The sequence below is a fragment of the Carassius gibelio genome, chromosome A14 (assembly GCF_023724105.1).
Source record: "Carassius gibelio isolate Cgi1373 ecotype wild population from Czech Republic chromosome A14, carGib1.2-hapl.c, whole genome shotgun sequence".
NCBI lineage: Eukaryota > Metazoa > Chordata > Actinopteri > Cypriniformes > Cyprinidae > Carassius > Carassius gibelio.
Window position 1 is genome coordinate 2,412,693 of NC_068384.1, and position 20,097 is coordinate 2,432,789.

Genomic DNA, 20,097 nt, shown 5'->3' on the forward strand with positions numbered 1-20,097 from the left:
TAGACCAGTGTTCTTTTTAGTGGTGGTACTAAAAGAGAAGGATAAATCTGTACTAAATACATTTTAAACAATTATTGTTCAGTGTTTACATGAACATGTATAGAAAATATAACTAAATACTAACAGTGTACTCTATTTAATTGTTTATTAATGAATTCTGTTTTATTTCACTACAGCCATTGAGATTCCACTCTTGCCTCTTGGCTTTGGCCTACTGTAATTTCCATGGCAACCAGTAAATTGGTTAGCAGGATGAGTAATGAAATGACGTGGTGGAAATGGAAGGTCCCAACAAAGAACTTATTACACCTTTTTTTATAACATTCCATTGTTGTCAAGTGCTCCTGATATTAACCTCCCTCTGCCAGGGTTCCCTGGACCTAAAACAGTGCACGTGCATATTGTCAAGTCTCCAGACAGAACAGAGAGTGAAAGAGAGCAATGGGAAGAGGGCAATATCTCTCTTCACCACTCTCTCTCTCTCTTTTCATCACCTTAACAATTTCTGGGCTGAAGGACATGCAGAACACTTGTTAATTCACTTTCGGTTTACCTTTGGACTAACAATGCTGAGATAGTGAAATATGAATGGAGATCAACATAAATTTATCTTATATCCTGCTTTAAATATTATCAGCATATTAGAATGGTTTCTGAAGGATCATGTGACACAAGCAACTTAGAAGCACTGAGAGAGAGGTAGATTAGGGGGAAGTGATAGAGCTGGCACAGGATGTTTGAGTGTTTGCTCTTGCTTTAACAACATCCTCTGCACAGACACACAGGCAGGTAGTGAGATGAGGTCGGAGATAGAAGACTGTAGTCGGCCTGGTCTGCTGCCTGACCCATTGTTTTACTTATCTCTGTCCTGGCCTATCTGCTGGGCCAGGGGCTATTGAAGAGTGGGCAGGGGGATGGATGAGCACTGATAAAAAGACAAAGACAAGTGCTTCTGCTTCATTCAGAAACCGCAGGGAAGTACTGGCCCTAATTAGTTGATCAACATATTGGTGCTCAATTATCCAGTGCCTGGTCGGATTGGGTTGGGATGTAGGACTGCCGGTTGGAAGATATGAGGGGATCTAATTTAACTAATTAACTAACACATTTCGATATTGAGTAATCTTTGGGCTTGTAATCTTCTGTTTGAAGAGAGAAGCCTGGTAAAAACATCTTGGAAAGGTTTAGTAAGTGCAAGATTTGAGCTTGGAACAGCTCATAGTAAAATCCATGTACACTCAAAAAAAAAAACACTTTGAACTGTCCAATGAAAGGTTCTTTGGGGAACCATGGTTCTTCTTTGGTATTGCTGTGAAAACTCTCTTTTGGATCCTCTGTTTTTAAGAATGTTTTTGCCATTGATGGTTCCATCGAGAGCCTTGAATATCCACCTTTTCAGAAAACTGAGATTTATTTCTGAACATAATCAGGGAATCAGATTTCCTTGATCAATCACTGTGTTTTAGCATGAAGGGGTTGCAGGGAAGGGATGGCTCTCAACACCCATCAGTGTCAGTGTGGGAAATCACATCCATCAAATAAATGGCAGCATTGCATTTGGTTCAGATAACGTTAAGGTTAGAGCAATGCTGGCCAGTGGTAAGAGAGAGAGAGTAAAACTGACCCTGAGATGCCTTTAGGTGAGCTGTTGTCCTGGAGGTCTGCCCCCTCTCTCTCTCTGGGGTAAGGGTGCATTGCCTCTGGACAATGTGCTCCGTCAATAGGGTCACTATAGTCCCAGAGGGACACTTTACCCTCACACATGGTCCCAGAGGCAGAGGGAGCATGTTGCATGCTACAGGAATTCCCTCACCATGATTTATTTTTTTATTACACATACTATTGTTTGATTGTAAAGCAGTTCACATGTCTGCCTCTGAGAGAAGAACATCTGCAGTTATTTTTAATTTGAGCAAAGGTACTTCGTATGATTTTGTTCTGATGGTTAATTGCCATTCAAATAATTTCAGTTTACGATATAATTTTGTATTTCTTGGTATGAGTAAAAATAATAAACCAGACCCATATGATTTTCTTCAATACTATGAAAATTAATAATATAGTATAATAGATTAATAGAATTAAACTTAATTATTGTTGTTATCTCAAATATCTTCGATTAGTTCAAATAACCACAATCAGATGATTATTCAGTGATAGTGGCATTCATTTATTTGGCATTTATGTTCAGCAGAAAAACAATTGTCTTAGCTTTATGTTTGCATATTAGGTGCAAATATTAATATTTAACCATAATACTATATAAAACTATAAATACAAGGTTTTCATAATTAATATAAATATAAGAAAGTATATGAAATAAGTAATTACAAATAAATACATATATTTGCAAATTAAAAAACAATCAATAAACAAAACAAACTTCCAATAATTACACACTACATGGAAATTTACAACTGAATCCAACGAATATGGATTGAAAAAAACTAAATGTACAATTACATTTAAAAATTTGAATGGATGACATCCCTAATGTGTAGATTACATGGCTTCAGTATAGCAGAAAAAGTTAGATAGGTTTATGCAAGTAAACAAGTTTTCAAGTGTTGATTACTACAGTATAATCTCTGACAATGAGGACTTGTCATTTTAGACTGATACCAGTGTCATTATGGCAGTCAGAAATGCATTTGTGCTGAGGCACTGTTGATCATCTTTGTGCATACTGCATCTATCATGATAAGCAGGCTCTTGCCTTACACCTGCTGATATTTATATAAGATTAAACTTGAGAAGGGGTGGGAGTTTGGGCAGGTGGGGGCAGGTGTGCTCCTGCCAGGGCAGAAAGAACAACATCTTGACTGCTTGAGTGCAAAGGGTTACAAGGTCCTGTTTACCTGTGGCAGGTATTTCCTCTATGGGCTGATAAGAGCCGACCAGGGGAAGTGCTCTGTCACAGGTGAGTGGAGAGAGAGCTGGGGATGCCAGATCTGCTGCTCTGAAGAGAAGACTCTGACACACAAACTCGTAGTCTATATACACATGACTAACTATTATTGTGACACTACTACTTTAACTACATTTTAATAGTGTGACCATATTTTAGCAATTTTTATAATAGTGTAGCCTATCTTTTCTTGTAACAAGCTTTATCCAAATGGTAGCAATATAATGCAACCCAACAGTCCTTTCTTTTTCATACCTAGCGATGGAAATACAATGCATTATTCTGGTCATACTAAATGGTACCCTCTTTTGTTATGTAGCATTGGATAGTCCAATTCATTTTAGTGATTCTTTTCATAAACTATTCTCTCTATTTTGTAAGTAACGTTGTTTAGGCCTACTCCAAATCACTACTGTGATTTGTTTAAACAGTCCTCTTTCTTATGTAATGTTGGCTTGTCCTATTCATTCTAATGATTCAGCTGATCTTAAACAGTCCTGTTAGAAAAACTGATTCATTCTAGTTCATGTATCGATGAGCAGTTTCACTGTAAAACTTCCTTCTCAGTTCATTCTAAACGGCCCTATCTCTTTCTGATGTAGTGTTGGATAGTCTGATTCATCCTAAATTGTTATGATGGAGAGTCTGATTCAATTTAGTGAATTAGTTCCTCCGAATCGGTTCGTATAGTACACGCGCCTACCTTTTGGCATGGTTATATAAATGTAGATGTTTTTTGTATTTGTAATAAATTTACCAGTTCAAGTTTGACACTGTCACCTTAATTAAAATCATTAATTCATTCAAGACCTTATTTGTGTGCAAATTTAACAAATTTGACTGATTTGCACATTGCCCCCAACTTCAATGCCGTCTGCTTTAATTTTCATGTTCTTATAGCCTTTATTTTGAATGCTTTTAGGGCTAGAATTGTGTTGTATATATGTTTTATGACCAAACAAGTCTAGCCACAAAAATAATGGTTGAGTAGTCACTGATATGACAATATCTCTGAACACTGCACTCTGCAATAGGTAATCCCACCCACAGACCCCTAATGTGGCCCGTGTCAGAGTTTGAAATGGAGCAGTGCAGGTGAGGCACAACGGATGGACGGAGACTGAGGTTGTTTATTTTTTACTCTGCCCTTCCTCTTCTTCCATTACCTGAGCTCCACTTGCCCTCAGGTGCTGAGAGGAGGCGGTGAGCCTGAACATGTTAACAAGGGAGGATCCCACAACCTTATTGAGAGAGACGCTGCACTGCTGAATGGAGCTTTCAGTGAGGAGTGTGGAACAGACCACAAGACAACCCCCTTTTTTACTTAAAAATAAAGAGTGACATTAATTACAGGAAAATGATTTGCCAGTGCAGTTTTTATGTGCTTGTTATCCCCATCTGGTCACGGCCCATTTCTTTAATTGGTAATGAATGATCTGAAGAAACCTTACATATACGTAATTAAATAGCTATTTATAATATCCTGTGTCTGGACTACACATTTTAGATATTTGTTAACTCATAAAAAAAAATTTATTTTGCAGAATACAAACATTTGAGAAGCTGGAGGAAAGAACTTTATTAGGGGGGAAAAATTGAAAAGGGGGTCCCTGCAACTATTCAGGTCAAGTAACTTGAGATAATAACTCTTTTAGGACTCAAAAGTCCTAATGTAATATAATATATTATATATATATATATATATATATATATGTAACATTTTATTTATTAAAAACTGTAATTTATTTATTTATTTAACAATTAATTTTATTTATTGATATTTATTTCTTAGGAGTTAAACATGCATCACATATTTCAGTTGCATCTTTATTTTTAGTTTTGGAGAAAACAAATTCAGTCAGAGTAATAATAATAAATAATAATGCATTTTATTTAACAGCCCCTTTTATAAAACCCAAAGTCACCTTACAAGCAAACAAAAATAGTCTAAAAGAATAAATAAATGAATCAAGGTTAACAAATCCCGTTAGCATCACAACAACTTAAAAGAACACATGCATCACAGAAACAGTAAATACAGTACAGGTCATAAAAAAGCCTTAGTAAAAAGATAGGTCTCAAGACAGTATTTAAAAATATGCAGACTGTCCCTGTTACAAATTACGAGAAGGAGAGAGTTCCATAAGCGAGGGGCTGTGTGGTTAAATGTTCTAGCTCCCATGGTAGTTAAAGGGTTAGTTTACCCAAAAAAGAAAATTAGGCTGTGAATTAACTCACCCCAGAGGCATCCTAGGCTTTAGGGTTTTCCACAGAAAAACAGTCAGATTTGGTCAGAGTAGATTTTGTGCTCACAAGTAAGACCTCAGTTTTATTGCTATTAAGTTTTAAAAAGTTAGCTGTAAGCAAGTCTTTGATTGACAAAGAAGGTGGAGGAAAAGTGTCAGAGGGTTTAGAAGACAAGGTAGAGCTGGGTGTCATCGGCATAGCAGTGGAAGTGAATGCCATATTTCCTGAAAATTTGACCAAGCGGGAGTATGTAAATAATAAACAGAAGCGGGCCCAAAACAGAACCCTGACAGAACCAGTAGTAACTCTAGATGATCTCAATCATAATTGCTTAAGGCTTGGATGAACTGTGCGCGATCTGAGAGTTATGAAATAAACCAGGATAGGGGTGTGCCAGTGATCCTAATAGAAACTAAACTGTCAAGGAGTATCTTATGTGAGATTGTATCAAAGGCAACACTAAGGAAAAGAAGGACAAATACAGGTAATAAACCAGAGCATACTATATTATTAAAAAGCTTCATAATAATGATTTAGTTTAAGTTTCTCTTCAACTTATTACATAGGATCCATGCAACATTTATTTAGATGATGATGATTACATAACAATTAAGCAACATAACTGTTCGTGTTCATGCATTGTTTTGGATGTGGCTTGATGTCATTATCAGCAGTAGTCTGGGGAGACAAGGATGCCATGAGTTACTAAGAACAGTTTGATGTGTTAATGACTAAATATAATTGAGAGTAGTATGCCAGAGTTCTATAGTATATATTGTAATTCATTTACATTTACCATGATCAAAATATACACAAAGTTGTGGATTTGTATATTTTGACTTGCATTATTTCAGTCATTTATGGACTTATTTATCAAGGCAAAGTGTTATGAATGAAATAATAATGTTACTTTTATAACACTTACAGTTCACCTCAGCGCACGTGTGACAATATGTTAAACTCTGTAGTTAAAATGCTTCATCATAGTTACAGATGCTTTCTACTAGTGCTTAGAAAAATCACAAGAGTACAAGTTATGACTAAGTTGAGCTGAATTGAACAGAGGTGATTATTGTATGCGAGCACTTTCCTTCCTCAGGCTCTCTTCCCTTCTGCAGATCCGCTCATTATAAGCGAAGAGCAAAGGTAGCGCGGAACCTGAAGCACCCTCCAATAAGCAGGAGAGCAGCATCGTAGGCATTGCAGCACCCCACTTCAAACCCACCAAAAACCCCATTTTCAGGCCTCACAGCTGCCCCGGCTCTGCAAGAGCACTTAGCCATGTCATTCTATCCGGCTCTCCGGACCAGAGGACATAGGCACGGTTTTGTGTGTCGCTGTCTCTGATATGACTCCAGAAATGGAAATGAGGCCATGGATCTTCATTAGAAGGAGCAGGTGTCCTCTGGCCTGCCCAGGTGAAGACGCTGGGAGGAGTGGGCAAAGGGGGAAGGGATTCATCACGATGGCTGGCGGCCCTCGTTTTGGCCCCTCATCCCCCTCCACCAACTACACTTAATTGCCCGTGTAATGAGCTACTGTTGAATGGGCTTACTTGTGTGGAGGTACTTGAGGAGCCATGCATTAGGGGTACCTCCTGCAGCTCCTAATCTCAGACCCCATATACAGAGAGCGCAGCGTATTAAACGCCAGAGAGAAAGACACTCACCTCTCCTCTGCATCATTCTTGCATTCGCCCCCGCCTCCAGCCCCTCTGCTTTGTCTCCAGGTTCATGCTGGTGAAATTAACAGGGCTTTGAAACCTGTGGAAGCGAGGCAGCCTTAAAGGCCCTTCAAGACATATGAGGATCCTGGAGAGTGAGAAGTTTTCTTGTGACAGGACACCTGTTTTTGGCTCATATCTTGTCTTTCTGTGCTTGAGGATGCAGAACACCTGCACATAGACAATTACATGCACGTTTACTGCAAAACTCCTCCAGATCAAACGTCACGTGCCATTGAAAATCTCCAATTGAATGCTGATTTAAAATACTTGAAATTGTGAAATGTGTTCTAAAAAGTCATTTACATTTTGGAAAATTATTATGATAATGCTAAAGTAAAAATAAATGGTTAAAAAAAACTGAATCAACTTATAGTTAAGGTGCTTGAGAATTTCAAGTGGCAAACAACATAACTGCAGCATGCGCTTATAATAAACAGAACATTATCGCCCTTTGGTGTGGATGTTAATAGTTATTGTTATAGTTGTGAACGGGCGTTTATTCATATGAACTCGTATGATCTCATACATTTGTTCTCATTATCGGCCATTGGTGTGCATGCATGGTGTTATCCTTATAGTTGTCTTTATGGTTATTGTTACTTTTGTGAACAAGCCTTTATTCATATTACTTCTATCATCTTATTTGTTCATTAATTTTGTTATCGTCTGTTGGTGTGGACGATAATATAGTTATCATTATAGTAGTCTTTTTAGTTCTCGTTATTGCTGTGAACAGGCATTTGTTCATTTTTTTGCTCATGCCTCATTGGTTATATTTAGAGATAGACCTTCATTTTTTTTCTAAAAATCATACGTTACAAAGCCGAAATTTCATAAAATAGCTACATTTTCTTATGAGATCAGTAATTCTTAAAAAATTCAAGATGTGCATTATGTACCTCTAAGAGTACTCACCCAGCTCTTCTCACACTGTTTGCTGCACAATATTAGTCCCCTTGGACCCTTCGCAGGGTGCAAATAAACAAATAAGATGCTGTTATTGGGCTCCTTCTCAGGGCTGGGGGTTAATGATTAGTGCTGCTGGGGGTTAAAGCCCAGAGATAGGGCCTTTCTCCTGTGCCTCAACAGATGTTGGTGGGCCTTTAATGTGGTTATCAGGATGGAGGGCATTCTCAGGCCTGCTCTTCCATTGTGTGCTTCTGCATTCCAGGGCTCAGCCACGGCAACAGGGCATCACGGTAGAACAGCCAGGGCTCCCGCTGGGCCACTGTGGGCCTGCGTTCTGACAGCCAGAGCAGCCCCCTCTCCCACACTCCATCCACACTACTGATCACAGACTATTCTTCACACCTCCTGCTTACTCCAAACTCACACCCTGTTCCCCTGCAACCCTGCACTTTCCCACACCACCTTTTATGGTCTAATTCTTGGGCAAAAAGTCTAAAAATGCTCCTTTTACAATTTACCCTTAAATGAGCTTATTCTCTGTGGGCTGTTTAAAGTGTTTACTTCAAACCCCAATGTCCATAAAGTCATGCTGTCTGTTAGGAAACGCTAATTTAATTGATTTAATTGTATTTGTGTATCAGTAATACACAAAAGTGCTATATATTTTCATACATTATGTTATCAATTAAAACTGTAATATTGTGAAATACTACAATTTTAAATAACTGTTTTCCATATGAATATATTTTAATAATTTGCTGCTCAAAAAACATTTCATATTATTATCACCAGTGTTAAAAACTGTTTTTATTTCGTGATACATTTTTGATGAATGGAAAAGTTTGAAACAGCAGCATTTTTTTTAAATAGAAATACTTGTAACATTATAAATGTCACTGCTGATTAATCTCTTAAATAAATACATAATAAACTACACTACAAACTTTGAATGGTTGTCAATATATAATAATTTGAATGATTGAATTAATGTATAAATAAATAAATAAATGTAATCATCTTTTTACTAGTTTAGCTGTTTCTTGTTCTTAAAAACATGTCTCAAAACTTAATGTTTTATAATTATGATTTTTGTTTCTCATTGTGTGATTTTTTTTTTATCATAAACTTGTTTTATTTTTTTCTTCTGAACCAGAAATGGCTTCCATTTCCACTTTTTAGCCTTTTTTAGTTCATTTTAAGTGATCTGACAATTAAAATACAACCATTCCATGGAGTCTTTTACTATTAATGAGCTCTTTAAAGCTGCATACGTGTTTGAAATAATCACACCACAGAACATCAACTTTCCATAAGTATTTAATGTCAACTAACCATGTATGGATGAATACACAGGCATGTTGCCATCAATGCCACTCTCATGTGCCATGTATCGTGAGTGTCAGAGAGTTAACAGCTGTGTACTTGTTTGTATACAGATGCACGGAGCTCGTAACCATAATTACCCTGCAGCTGCGCTCCAGGGCCCTGGGCTGCAGTTTCTCACCGTGCCACCATTGTGTCTGTACGCAAAGAAGCAAGAATGTGGGAAGGTGAAGTAATTAAAGTATTCTGTAACCCAATTAACCAAACTGCCCCCCAGCACCATCAGCAGGCCAGGATTACCCACTCAGAGAGGCCAACGCTTCCCCTAGCCTGCTGCTGCCCAGAGTGTTTAAAGACTAGTTTAGTTAAGGGGGTGTTTAACAACTAACTTGTCAAGTAAAGACAGTGTTTGACAGGCTTCAGGATGAAAAATTGCTGGAAGAGATCAGCGGGACTGAGTGGGACGAGAAAAATAGGTAAGACTCTCTTCTCTGCTGAGTAGAGCTGTTCATTAGCGCTCTGATTTATTCATCCTTCTGCTTTAATCTGCAGCCAGGCCAGTGAAGATGGATGGGTGACAGTCCCATCGGACACAGCGATTCAGAACTCCATCACCACGGAGACAAGCAGTGAAATTGGGAATGCTGAAAGCCCACAACAGGATAGGGGAAAAATATATAAAAAAAGAGAGTAGATGTTTTAGAAGTTTTAGAAGTGTAAATCGCAAGCATTACTTTGGGGTTCTATGATTTTTAGTATTACAGACACAAATCTCATGTTTTGTGTTGTGATTTTTTTTTTTTTTAAGTTTTAAAAAAAATAATAATAAAAACATAATTTAACTTAAAGTAATGTAATGTAAAGTAATGGAGACTAAACACATTAAATAAATGTCCCCCATCAAAATGGTGATATGATAAGTAAATAAGGCTAATTTGCAACCCTGTATTGTAATTGAAAGATTTGCATTTTTATGATTATTTACTGTTTATTTCGATGTAACATTTTATAGTCTATATTTAGTTAATGAATGAATGAATGAATTTTTGAATTAATTAATTTGTTTGTGTGTTTAGTTTACTGGAAAATAACAATCAGGTGTTAAACTTTATTTACTCTTTGTATTGGTATATGTTGCAAAATGTTAAATATCATTTACATTTAATTAAAATAGATAGATAAAACAATTATTTTAAAAACAACTTGACATCCTAAAGTATGCAACCAACATTGTCTTATGTCAAACTCCTTTAAGTGACCATCAGTTCAAAAAGAAAAAAAAGTGACAATTTTTTTCACAGAAAAGGAAATAATTTATTTAATGTATCTCTTCTGTTCAGATCCCAAAATGAGATATTGTCTACTTCCTCTGGAATACATAAGCAATACATGTACTGCTTTAATATCTCGTTGTCGAGTTGCTCTATCCTGTGCCTGATTGCTGGGCAGTGTGTTTGAAAAGAGTGAACAATGACAGTCCACAATGAAGGTGCTCAATTAACTGTATAACCCAGCCATCAATTAAGACATCAATTAGCAGGTTGATTGATGGGGCTAAATGATGCAATTCATTTTCTCCATCCGGCGGAAAAACACTGGAAGCCACAGGATGTGGAAATTAGCTGATGAATGTTATATCCAGTCCACCTCGCCTTTACAAAGTCATGCAAAGTCATGCAAAAAAAAAAAAAAAAAAAATTATATTTATATAAATTATATATATATTCTTCCTTTTAACTGCATTTAAAAAACATTTTTAAAAAACATAGACATTTTACAGTGTGAATAACTGTATAACCTATAAATTATAAATTAGATTCTTGAACATATTTTATATATATTTGTTATATCATTCCATTATAGAAAAACAAATTCACATTTGATCACATCTGAAATAATAGAATTCTAGTCTATGAGGCCATATAATGTTGTATTATTAATTGTATAATATTGTTAAGATAATTTTTTTTTCAAGCAATCCTACTCAAACCTTCACAATCTAACTCAATATGGTTAAAGTTCTGTAATAAAAAAAATACATTTTTCACTTTAGCTGTTATTAAGAAGTACAATATCTTGCACACTGATTTTAAAGGGAATGGTTAGTCTACAAAAATGAATGATTTAGCAATGCATTACGTTTTGTTATAATTAGTTGAAAGGTATTTAGATGATAGAGCAAATTGTTGTATGAGCATTTGAAGTGCTTCTATTTTCTATACAGAAATTTTTTTTAGTTTTTTTCTGACGATTCTTTTGTAATTCTGTGTTTAGATTTTGTAATTTCATTATAAATGCACTATAAATTACTGTTTGTTGAATCACACAAGCTGACATAATTCACTTTATTCTTTACATTTATATTGTATGTCTCCATACAAAAATTAACAGGCAGGAACAAGATAAAAAACATCATCTTTGTTTCCTGTGTTTGCAAACTCACAAAATAATTTGTATACATTATTTTGAATTATTATATGTTTTTGTGTATGTCCGAATGTTTTATATTACATTTATGTTTTATAAAAAAACAAACTTTCCTGTTGTTCTAATCGTCCTATCTGAGCCAAAATTACAACACTTTTTTTCTTTATTAGCAATTTGACAAATGCCCCCTTTGTTTAACGCTCCCATATCATTCTGCTTGACTTTCCCCCGGTTTTGAATTCGGTTATTGATTGCCTGTTCTGTTTCACTTGGAAAAGGTTGATAAAAAGAGGTTTTCACTTTCTCTATTGGATGTGACAGCTCCCTAACAAGAATAATGGAAAGGCTCCATTCACAGGCAAATCAGCCCAATTCAGCGTGCCCCTACACTCAATGGAGGAGTCACAGCCCTTCCCTGCTCATTCCATCACAACCATCTCTCTTCAGCACCCCTCAAACTTAGCACAACCATTCCAGCAGACAACATTCCTCTTTGTCAGCCTCTCTGCCCGGCCATCAAGCGGATGAATCGCTCAATAAGCACATGCTGAATTTTTAAAACAACAACTAAATAGATGACAACCATCAGCTGATTTTCCGGGCCTGTCTGCAACAGCTGATAATGCTTTGAAAATCTCTCAGGAAAGTTTCTGTTGGGATAAACATTTGGCTTTTAAAAAATTGCTAATTGCATGTTTAAACAAATCCTTTCAATCAATTGCAAACAAGCACTTCCCAAACACAGAAATCATACATCCTCTAAAGAAATATGATATCGTTCCTTTCACAATCTAATACCTTGGATTCATTAAGAGAAACCCTAACCCTCAGCATCCTTTAAGCTGCATGTAACGACAAGAGTCCAAGCCCCTGGAATTCCTGTGTTCGGCTCTACAGCAGCCAGGTGACAGCAGCACACAGGTGTGAGGATTCAGAAAACCATCGCTGGGCTTGTTCACACGGGATTATGGTATCAGAATTAACCTGGCTGGAGAGAGGTCATGGCTACTGGGCTGTTAGCTACGACCTGTTAGCTGTGAACTCTGGTGTAGGTTAAGTTGGTTAATTAGAGGAGTAAACTATGTGAAAGATACTTCCACAGCACAATATATAAACATTGCTTTTATTGGTTTAACTTGCATCACATTTTCTAATGCAGAAAAAAATATCACTACACATAATGAAACCTTTAATTAATAGCTGGATATACTTGCACAGCAGAATATTTAAGCTATCAATATTTAAACTGAGCTTTTATTGGTTATACTTGCATCACTTTCTCTAACTCAGAAAAATATCTCATTACAGATAATGAACCCTTAAAATAATTCAATGCATTATTCACACTGAGTTTAACCCTTTTTAAATCACGCAGGGTTATTAAATCTGGCTTCAGAGCAACGTTACCACAGTCCTGACGTTAACATGTAGCAACAGTTGTTTAGCAACAAACAACCAATCATTAACCGAACAGCGCTTAATTAATTTAATATTAAGAAACGTTGCAAGTCACACAAAGTTTTTTCATTTAGTACAGCTACAAGATGTAAACATATTTGTGTCACCATGATTTAAGAGTGGTAAAAAAAAAAGTTTTACAGAATAAGTGCTGTTTAAAAAGTGCCTGTATCATTTTTTGTGATAATCCAGAGTATGCCACAAATGCTGTTGACTGAACTTGTATTGAACCTTTAATATTCCTTTACCAACAAGATTTATTTGTTCAGGAGATGGAAAAGTATCTTAGCAGTAAGTATCTGAGCGGTTGCCCTACAGATCATCAAAATCATCCCTTTTCTCTTCATTTATGACCATATGTTTAAACCGTAGCTTTGACACACACTCTCACACACACACAAACACACACACAGAAGCGCCCAGAGGATCATCTAGGCTTAGCTTGATTCTTTGTCGATTAGACATGTTGTTGGATTTTGACTCTCCTAAGCACACACAGTCCTCTGTTTCCTGTCATGATTTTTCGCCCTGTCCTGAAAAGCGACTCTGAGGAATCCACGTCCCGTTCTGAATGCACACTTGTTCCTACTCTCGATTGGCCATTCAGCCCCCTCTAAGGAGACAAGCCCCAATCACAATATTGTCAAGGCTCTGTTGGTTTTCTGGTTCAAATCCTTGTTCACGCTGTTTGCTGAGTACTCATCTGCTGTGACAGCCTTCAGACAAACAGGGGCTCCTGAAAGAGGTCTTCCACAAGCAGATCCTTCCTGCTGGGCAGTGGCTGAACTGGCCCTTTCTTTCGCCATCAAGTGGAACCCAGCCTATTGAGCCGGCCCCTTGGAGCCCCACATTGAGGCAGGCCATGGGCCAGCACTTCGCCCCTCGGGCCCTGGGCCACCCTCACGTTGTTCCAGGACACCTGTGCCTACCTAACACAAGTGTGGGAACCCTCTGCGGTGAACCTTGTTACCTTAATCAGCTGGGGGCTGAAGCAAGAGACCAATTTAGACATGTTATTTTTAATCCTGTGTTCCGGTGTACTGGTGAAAGAAAAATTGGTCTCAAACTTTGTTCAAACTTTTCTAAACAATTTTAGGTGATAAAAATCGCCAGACTGAACCAAGAAATTGGTTATTATTTAAAAAGTTGACCCACTTATTTACCCCTCATCCCCACCCCCATGGACCAACTAAATCTCCATGGCACACTGTAGAAAAATGGCATCAATTAATCAGCATTCATGAACCGTTTACTTGAGCCCCCCTTTGTTCAAAGCAGGATTTAATCCAGACAGAGGCCTGGCTGTTTAGACCCATGCAGACAGCAGTCGGGACCATTGTACGCTCACATCCAGTGGCACTGCCCAAATTCTCATTCCCTCACACTCTCATTTGCTCATTTGTCATCAACGACAGCGCTCTCAGCCTTCCAGAGATGACAGCTATATTCTCTTTTGCACTGATGTAAAGGTGAACTTAAAGCAAGCTAAAATCGTCCAAAGTAATTAGATTACATTTATGTGACAGATCACACTCAGGCACAAGTATCCGATTCATTTTCCAGTTGTCGTTCGTGCGTGTTTCCAGGACCAGAAAAGGCAGGAAGTTCTCTCTCTCTCAGCGTATTTCTCTCCCTCCCTCTCACCGAATGCCAGCTTCACCAATTCACTCCACCGCATGTGTGAAGACATCTGTCCATATTCCAAATCTTCCATTTTGGTGCAAATGATCCTCCTTGAAGGAAGCAATTTTTACAATGTGGCAATTCTCAGATTTCCATCAAGGCTCGGTGCCTTTGCCTTTCGCTTCACTGAAGAAGCAAGTTTAATTGGAAAGATGCATTTAAAGTCATTCCACAATTACACAATTATACTGAAGATGCATGTCTGCATGTTGCTCAGTTTGCACCAATTTACTGCACTTTGTGCACTGTTAAGACTAGCGCTCCTTTCAGTGGATGCAAATTCCCCTCATTTGGCTCCAAATGAAGCATAATTGCTCATATTCAAGCAAACACCTTGCTATGAGAGGTTCTTCCTAGTTCGTTCATATTACATCTGAGGAGAATGAAAAAAAAAAAATCCCAAAATCCAATTGCGCACACATGCCAGCTGGATCATTCTGTTTGGAGGAATGATGAGGAAATGGATGATGCAATTGAGCACATTGAAAATCCTGCTAGAAACCTTAATTCAGCAGCCACCGTCTCCAAACTTCCCTGTATGTTCCTAAATGCCAATTAAAGAAGTAAAAACTGATTCTATCCATTAAGTTGGTTTCATTTAGATTTAGCTTAAAACGTCCTGAAAAAGTGAATCAAAAGAAATTGTATTTTGCCATCACGGATGACAGTGTCCCAATTAGTTCAAGTGCAGACGTTTCCCCTCTAGTCATAAAGCGAAATGGAATTATATCACCCAGACATTCGACCATCAAACTATACTCTAGCCTTTCCGCTCTATTGTTTTGAATGACGCAAGTTAGAGAGGGTCTCGCAATTTAAAAGTATCTGAAGTGGCGACACAAGCACGCCACCAACAATGGGTTACAAGAGTCTGTTTTAATTCATACCCTCTTTTTAAAAAAGGGGGACAGCACAACAAACCGTTGACCCACTGATATACAATTAAGAGTGATGCGGCAGTTACTGCTACAAGCAACTCTGTTTAACAGTCTGTCTTTGACCCAGTGCCACTGAATAAATATAATGCAGAGAGTGAGAGACTGAACGAGAGAAAGAGAGATTTTAAGCCACAGATAAGTAGTTAAAGACCTTTATAGAGTATAACACCATTATCCTTGCTGAATAAAAATGGGATTTAGTGTTTTTTCCACTTAATTTGAATCAAAAGAATCCCCACCTTACATATTGCACTGGTAATGTAATGGAGAGAGAATCACAAAAAGGCTTTGTGGTACTGACAACGTCTATAGTGGGCCTGTGTTGTCCAACGAGCAAAAGGGAGAGCAGGCTTTTTCATCGTCGCCTTGCTATCTGCTAACACATTCTAATTGATGCTGCTGCATTCCTGCACTGGGCACATTCAATGAATAACGAGTGATGGACTCAATGCCCATGAATTAGTCCCTTCTAAGAGAAGCAGTAAAACAGCCCCCCTGCCCCCCAGCCCTAGATCTCCCCCTCTAGCCACCGAGCTCCCCTTCAGTCCTGGGCCAAAGCCTGCTCCAGCTTCACCGCCCATTAAAGTGCCACTATTGTGCGCCGACGTAACCCACAAAAGCTGTCCATCTCCCCGAGGCCTCTAAAGCCCGGACTCACACAGACTGGAGTGACAACCACTGCGACTCCCCCCGGCCTCCTTCCCACACTTGCTCTTCCCAATAAACCCCCTAATCCCACCCCTTCCACAAACACGCACACACACGTGTTCAAGCAAGTTGCCCTCTCTCTCTCCCTCGCTTGCTCCTGCTCCGCACAAAGCATCAATCTGTCTCCAGCGTTGGCACCCTCAGCCCTTTGTCCAATCTGCAGGTGTCTATGAAAGCAGCTACGGTTGCCCTAGACCCACAGCTCGCCACGCCTCGGGAGGGACAGGAACTGCTGACAAAGACCCAGTGTGGAAATGAGGGATGCGTACAGGGAGTGAAAGTGAGGGGGCACTCCTAAAACTGATGTCTGAGGAAGTCTTGTAACTTTTAGGAAGTCCTGTCCACAGAGAATAACAACTTGTTAGAGTGACTACAGCTCAGTGTCACTATGGGAAAAGATAGTGATGGAATGCAAGCTGTAAATTCCAGTTTTTTTTTTTTTTGCATAAACAGAGAAAAGACTGGAAAATCTATGTAAACTATGCTATTTTAAACAAACGTATTATGTATAAAAAAAAAAGTAGAAAATATATATTCTTAAGTCAAATTAAACGTGCTATTATTAAAAAACAGTCAGCCATCCTGGTAATGAAGTGAAGAAAAAAAAACTGATTTAATTACTTATCATCAATTATTCTCAGCGGCCATTAATGGATGAATAAAGTGTGCATATTTTTGTAAAATTACCCTATTTAAGATCACAATACAATCAGATTTTTAAGTACAAAAAAAATGATTTAATTTCACATTTAAATACAAAATATTTCCAGTGGCCCTGAATATTTAAAGCCTTCTTCCAGCAAACTAAGTGTGGAAAAGGCTTTATGTTGAAAAGTGTTTCCTGAATGAAGTTTGAACCTGCAACCATAGAACGTATAAAAGCAGCCGAGCCAACACTTACTGCATTAGGGCTCCATCGTGTGGGCTTATTACATATTGCTGATTTAGTGTCTAAGCACGAGCTAAAAACGAAAACTACAACTCTAAAACATGTTCTTTATTTAAAATAAACGTTAACTGAAATAATAATGATAACAATAAGAGGTTTGTATATATATGCTTATGGTAAATGGTACATTGTTTATATATATATATATATATATATATATATATATATATATATATATATATATATTACATGCAACATAACATTCATCCATTCTCCAAATCGCGTATGCTCTGCATCGTCTGGTCTTGGGGGATGTTGTGAACCACTGTCCTAATATAATTTTCCACTGATGATAAAGTATAGCAAATCATCAACTTTAAAATAATTAAAAAACAATTAAAAACTGAATTAGTTTCTTATGCATTATCAGCTGTCATTAAAGGATGATTGTGTGTGCATGTTTTTGGACAATCAGCATATTAAAGGGTTCACTGAAAAATGAAAATGTAATTAATGACTCACCCTCAAGTCATTCCAAACCCTTAAGACCCCCGTTTATCTTCAGAACACAGTTTAAGATATTTTAGATTTAGTCCGAGAGCTCTCAGTCCCTCCATTGAAACTGTGTGTACAGTATACTGTCCATGTCCAGAAAGGTAAGAAAAACTTAATCAAAGTAGTCCATGTGTTATCAGAGGGTCAGTTAGAATTTTTTTAAGCATCGAAAATAAATTTTTTGTCCAAAAATAGCAAAAACTACGACTTTATTCAGCATTGTCTTCTCTACCGTGTCTGTTGTGAGAGAATTCAAAACAATGCAGTTTAGTGATATCCGGTTTGCGAATTAATCACTCGATGTAACCGGATGTTTTTGAACCAGTTCACCAAATTGAACTGAATCGTTTAAAACGGGTCGCATCCCTAATACACATTAATCCACAAATGACTTAAGCTGTTAACTTACTGACACTCCCTCTGAGTTCAAACAAACCAATATCCCAGAGTAATTCATTTACTCAAACAGTACACTGACTGAACTGATGTGAAGAGAGAACTGAAGATGAACACAGAGCTGAGCCAGATAACCAATGAAAGATTGACTCATTCTCGAGTGATCTTCTAGATCTTCTAGAATTTGCAGCTGGCCCTAAAGTCTCTGTAGTGGTGTCATTAGTGTATTATTGGTTCCAGAGCTAATCGTTTTGGCTGAGAACAAAATCACGTTATATTTTATGTAACGTCAATGGTGTACTGTATATAAGACTCTTCTTTTGACTGAATTGCCTATCAACTTTTATGTTTGTTGTTGTTGTTTATTTAAATATTATTATTCAATAAATAATATTTTATATGAATAACAGAGTAGTGTTTAGTGGGAAACTGTGTTTATGAAGGTGGTATTAGTGTTCCCCAGAGATGTATAACAAAGTAGAACTACTTCACTACTGTAGCCTACTTAAGTACTAAAAGGCGGTATATGTACTTTACTAGAGTATTATTTTTTTCTCCTACTTCCACTTTTACTTCAGTACATATTTTCGCTGAGTTTAATACTTTTACTCCGATATTTTTTTTTATGTGCTGCAATCGTTACTCGTTACAATTAGAAAAATGTTACGAATCATTCCATTACAAACCCACATTACCACTGACAAAACTGTAGATGGCAGGTTTGATGAAGCTGGCACATCACTGAGCGAAGACTGCACGTGCTGACTGAACTGCTGTGAAGAGAGAGATGAACACAGAGCCGAGCCAGATAATGACTCGTTCACGAGTCAAGAACCGGTTGCATCGGTTTTCGGATCACCAGTAGTTCTTTCTGACAGTTCGATTCAATAAACCAGTTGAAGAAAACAGTTCACCGGTTCTTTTGCGCTCGACGTAATTGGCGTTGACTGCAAGCCTTCGGTTTACCTGGGCTCATAACATTAGCACAGAATCAGTTCAGAATCAATCACCAAAAGAATCAGTTCGGTTCAGACGCTCTATGTGTCGGTCTCTCTTCACATCAGTTCAGTCAGTGTACTGTTTGAGTAAATGAATTACTCTGGGATATTGGTTTGTTTTAACTCAGAGGGAATGTCAGACACATTAAACAAGTTAACAGCTTAATTCATCTGTGGATTAATGCGTATTGGAGACACAAACCGTTTAAAACGATTCAGCTCGATTTGTTGAACTGGTTCAAAAAGATCCGGTTACATCGAATGATTCGTTCGCGAACCGGATATCACAAAGTGCTTTGTTTTGAACTGTCTTAGACTGACAACAGAAACGGAAAAGAAGACAATGCTGAATAAAGTCGTATTTTTGTGCTATTTTTGGACCAAAATGTATTTTTGATGCTTCAAAAAATTCTAACTGATCCTATGATGTCACACTACTTTGAGGATGTTTTTCTTACCTTTCTGGAAATGGACAGTAGACCGTTCGCACAGCTTCAATGGAGGGACTGAGAGCTCTCAGACTAAATCTAAAATGTCTTAAACCATGTTCCAAAAATAAACAGAGGTCTTACAGTTTGGAACGACATGAGGGTAAGTTATTTATGACATAATTTTGCAAATTGGGCTAACTAACCCTGTAACCGTTTTTTGTTTACAAAAAGTTATAGTCAAAGGAATTGTGATTGTCCTTTAGGTTAATCATTTGAAATAGTAAAAACAATATGTTCAAACTTTTGACTACATTCTTTAATAACTAGCCTACATAACACATTACTTCTACTTTTACTTTCAGTACTTGAGTAGTAAATTTTAAAATAGACTACTTGCAATACTTAAGTACAAAAAATTTGAATACTTTAGTACTTCTACTTAAGTGCAGTGCTTAAAGAGCACTCCAAATTCTACTCAAGTTACTTTTTTGATAGAGCACT